Source organism: Musa acuminata, unplaced genomic scaffold (genome assembly GCF_036884655.1).
Source record: "Musa acuminata AAA Group cultivar baxijiao unplaced genomic scaffold, Cavendish_Baxijiao_AAA HiC_scaffold_43, whole genome shotgun sequence".
NCBI lineage: Eukaryota > Viridiplantae > Streptophyta > Magnoliopsida > Zingiberales > Musaceae > Musa > Musa acuminata.
Window position 1 is genome coordinate 15001 of NW_027020325.1, and position 5000 is coordinate 20000.

A 5000-nucleotide genomic window follows, 5' to 3' on the forward strand; every position below is an offset into this window, starting at 1 on the left:
GCTCGCTCAGCCAAAAATGGCCAGTTTTGGCCCGTTTTTGGGCTGTTTTGGCCTGTTTTTGGTCCGTTCTTGCATGGCGCGGTGACCGTCGTGAGCGGAGCAAAACGTCAGCCATCTCAGCACCCTGGAACCCCCCGGGTGGCACAGGGCTGGATGGGGCTTTCGTATAGCAGGGACGGTGCTGCCTCACGCTTCGCTCGCTGTTCGCCGCTCGCCGCTCGCTCGCGCAGCCAAAAATGACCAGTTTTGGCCCGTTTTTGGGCTGTTTTGGCCTGTTTATGGTCCGTTCTTGCGTGGTGCGGTGACCGTCGTGAGCGGAGCAAAACGTCAGCCATCTCAGCACCCTGGAACCCCCCGGGTGGCACAGGGCTGGATGGGGCTTTCGTATATAGCAGGGACGGTGCTGCCTCTCGCTTCGCTCGCTGTCCGCCGCTCGCCGCTCGCTCGCGCAGCCAAAAATGGCCAGTTTTGGCCCGTTTTTGGGCCGTTTTAGCCAGTTTTTGGCCTGTTCTTGCATTGCGCGGTGACCGTCGAGAGCGGAGCAAAACGTCAGCCATCTCAGCACCCTGGAACCCCCCGGGTGGCACAGGGCTGGATGGGGCTTTCGTATAGCAGGGACGGTGCTGCCTCTCGCTTCGCTCGCTGTCCGCCGCTCGCCGCTCGCTCGTGCAGCCAAAAATGGCCAGTTTTGGCCCGTTTTTGGGCCGTTTTGGCCAGTTTTTGGCCTGTTCTTGCATTGCGCGGTGACCGTCGAGAGCGGAGCAAAACGTCAGCCATCTCAGCACCCTGGAACCCCCCGGGTGGCACAGGGCTGGATGGGGCTTTCGTATAGCAGGGACGGTGCTGCCTCTCGCTTCGCTCGCTGTCCGCCGCTCGCCGCTCGCTCGTGCAGCCAAAAATGGCCAGTTTTGGCCCGTTTTTGGGCCGTTTTGGCCAGTTTTTGGCCTGTTCTTGCATTGCGCGGTGACCGTCGAGAGCGGAGCAAAACGTCAGCCATCTCAGCACCCTGGAACCCCCCGGGTGGCACAGGGCTGGATGGGGCTTTCGTATAGCAGGGACGGTGCTGCCTCTCGCTTCGCTCGCTGTCCGCCGCTCGCCGCTCGCTCGTGCAGCCAAAAATGGCCAGTTTTGGCCCGTTTTTGGGCCGTTTTGGCCAGTTTTTGGCCTGTTCTTGCATTGCGCGGTGACCGTCGAGAGCGGAGCAAAACGTCAGCCATCTCAGCACCCTGGAACCCCCCGGGTGGCACAGGGCTGGATGGGGCTTTCGTATAGCAGGGACGGTGCTGCCTCTCGCTTCGCTCGCTGTCCGCCGCTCGCCGCTCGCTCGTGCAGCCAAAAATGGCCAGTTTTGGCCCGTTTTTGGGCCGTTTTGGCCAGTTTTTGGCCTGTTCTTGCATTGCGCGGTGACCGTCGAGAGCGGAGCAAAACGTCAGCCATCTCAGCACCCTGGAACCCCCCGGGTGGCACAGGGCTGGATGGGGCTTTCGTATAGCAGGGACGGTGCTGCCTCTCGCTTCGCTCGCTGTCCGCCGCTCGCCGCTCGCTCGTGCAGCCAAAAATGGCCAGTTTTGGCCCGTTTTTGGGCCGTTTTGGCCAGTTTTTGGCCTGTTCTTGCATTGCGCGGTGACCGTCGAGAGCGGAGCAAAACGTCAGCCATCTCAGCACCCTGGAACCCCCCGGGTGGCACAGGGCTGGATGGGGCTTTCGTATAGCAGGGACGGTGCTGCCTCTCGCTTCGCTCGCTGTCCGCCGCTCGCCGCTCGCTCGTGCAGCCAAAAATGGCCAGTTTTGGCCCGTTTTTGGGCCGTTTTGGCCAGTTTTTGGCCTGTTCTTGCATTGCGCGGTGACCGTCGAGAGCGGAGCAAAACGTCAGCCATCTCAGCACCCTGGAACCCCCCGGGTGGCACAGGGCTGGATGGGGCTTTCGTATAGCAGGGACGGTGCTGCCTCTCGCTTCGCTCGCTGTCCGCCGCTCGCCGCTCGCTCGTGCAGCCAAAAATGGCCAGTTTTGGCCCGTTTTTGGGCCGTTTTGGCCAGTTTTTGGCCTGTTCTTGCATTGCGCGGTGACCGTCGAGAGCGGAGCAAAACGTCAGCCATCTCAGCACCCTGGAACCCCCCGGGTGGCACAGGGCTGGATGGGGCTTTCGTATAGCAGGGACGGTGCTGCCTCTCGCTTCGCTCGCTGTCCGCCGCTCGCCGCTCGCTCGTGCAGCCAAAAATGGCCAGTTTTGGCCCGTTTTTGGGCCGTTTTGGCCAGTTTTTGGCCTGTTCTTGCATTGCGCGGTGACCGTCGAGAGCGGAGCAAAACGTCAGCCATCTCAGCACCCTGGAACCCCCCGGGTGGCACAGGGCTGGATGGGGCTTTCGTATAGCAGGGACGGTGCTGCCTCTCGCTTCGCTCGCTGTCCGCCGCTCGCCGCTCGCTCGCGCAGCCAAAAATGGCCAGTTTTGGCCCGTTTTTGGGCCGTTTTGGCCAGTTTTTGGCCTGTTCTTGCATTGCGCGGTGACCGTCGAGAGCGGAGCAAAACGTCAGCCATCTCAGCACCCTGGAACCCCCCGGGTGGCACAGGGCTGGATGGGGCTTTCGTATAGCAGGGACGGTGCTGCCTCTCGCTTCGCTCGCTGTCCGCCGCTCGCCGCTCGCTCGTGCAGCCAAAAATGGCCAGTTTTGGCCCGTTTTTGGGCCGTTTTGGCCAGTTTTTGGCCTGTTCTTGCATTGCGCGGTGACCGTCGAGAGCGGAGCAAAACGTCAGCCATCTCAGCACCCTGGAACCCCCCCCGGGTGGCACAGGGCTGGATGGGGCTTTCGTATAGCAGGGACGGTGCTGCCTCTCGCTTCGCTCGCTGTCCGCCGCTCGCCGCTCGCTCGTGCAGCCAAAAATGGCCAGTTTTGGCCCGTTTTTGGGCCGTTTTGGCCAGTTTTTGGCCTGTTCTTGCATTGCGCGGTGACCGTCGAGAGCGGAGCAAAACGTCAGCCATCTCAGCACCCTGGAACCCCCCGGGTGGCACAGGGCTGGATGGGGCTTTCGTATAGCAGGGACGGTGCTGCCTCTCGCTTCGCTCGCTGTCCGCCGCTCGCCGCTCGCTCGTGCAGCCAAAAATGGCCAGTTTTGGCCCGTTTTTGGGCCGTTTTGGCCAGTTTTTGGCCTGTTCTTGCATTGCGCGGTGACCGTCGAGAGCGGAGCAAAACGTCAGCCATCTCAGCACCCTGGAACCCCCCGGGTGGCACAGGGCTGGATGGGGCTTTCGTATAGCAGGGACGGTGCTGCCTCTCGCTTCGCTCGCTGTCCGCCGCTCGCCGCTCGCTCGCGCAGCCAAAAATGGCCAGTTTTGGCCCGTTTTTGGGCCGTTTTGGCCAGTTTTTGGCCTGTTCTTGCATTGCGCGGTGACCGTCGAGAGCGGAGCAAAACGTCAGCCATCTCAGCACCCTGGAACCCCCCGGGTGGCACAGGGCTGGATGGGGCTTTCGTATAGCAGGGACGGTGCTGCCTCTCGCTTCGCTCGCTGTCCGCCGCTCGCCGCTCGCTCGTGCAGCCAAAAATGGCCAGTTTTGGCCCGTTTTTGGGCCGTTTTGGCCAGTTTTTGGCCTGTTCTTGCATTGCGCGGTGACCGTCGAGAGCGGAGCAAAACGTCAGCCATCTCAGCACCCTGGAACCCCCCGGGTGGCACAGGGCTGGATGGGGCTTTCGTATAGCAGGGACGGTGCTGCCTCTCGCTTCGCTCGCTGTCCGCCGCTCGCCGCTCGCTCGTGCAGCCAAAAATGGCCAGTTTTGGCCCGTTTTTGGGCCGTTTTGGCCAGTTTTTGGCCTGTTCTTGCATTGCGCGGTGACCGTCGAGAGCGGAGCAAAACGTCAGCCATCTCAGCACCCTGGAACCCCCCGGGTGGCACAGGGCTGGATGGGGCTTTCGTATAGCAGGGACGGTGCTGCCTCTCGCTTCGCTCGCTGTCCGCCGCTCGCCGCTCGCTCGTGCAGCCAAAAATGGCCAGTTTTGGCCCGTTTTTGGGCCGTTTTGGCCAGTTTTTGGCCTGTTCTTGCATTGCGCGGTGACCGTCGAGAGCGGAGCAAAACGTCAGCCATCTCAGCACCCTGGAACCCCCCGGGTGGCACAGGGCTGGATGGGGCTTTCGTATAGCAGGGACGGTGCTGCCTCTCGCTTCGCTCGCTGTCCGCCGCTCGCCGCTCGCTCGCGCAGCCAAAAATGGCCAGTTTTGGCCCGTTTTTGGGCCGTTTTGGCCAGTTTTTGGCCTGTTCTTGCATTGCGCGGTGACCGTCGAGAGCGGAGCAAAACGTCAGCCATCTCAGCACCCTGGAACCCCCCGGGTGGCACAGGGCTGGATGGGGCTTTCGTATAGCAGGGACGGTGCTGCCTCTCGCTTCGCTCGCTGTCCGCCGCTCGCCGCTCGCGCAGCCAAAAATGGCCAGTTTTGGCCCGTTTTTGGGCCGTTTTGGCCAGTTTTTGGCCTGTTCTTGCATTGCGCGGTGACCGTCGAGAGCGGAGCAAAACGTCAGCCATCTCAGCACCCTGGAACCCCCCGGGTGGCACAGGGCTGGATGGGGCTTTCGTATAGCAGGGACGGTGCTGCCTCTCGCTTCGCTCGCTGTTCGCCGCTCGCCGCTCGCTCGCGCAGCCAAAAATGGCCAGTTTTGGCCCGTTTTTGGGCTGTTTTGGCCAGTTTTTGGCCTGTTCTTGCGTGGTGCGGTGACCGTCGTGAGCGGAGCAAAACGTCAGCCATCTCAGCACCCTGGAACCCCCCGGGTGGCACAGGGCTGGATGGGGCTTTCGTATAGCAGGGACGGTGCTGCCTCTCGCTTCGCTCGCTGTTCGCCGCTCGCCGCTCGCTCGCGCAGCCAAAAATGGCCAGTTTTGGCCCGTTTTTGGGCTGTTTTGGCCTGTTTTTGGGCTGTTCTTGTGTGGCGCGGTGACCGTCGTGAGCGGAGCAAAATGTCAGCCATCTCAGCACCCTGGAACCCCCCGGGTGGCACAGGGCTGGATGGGGC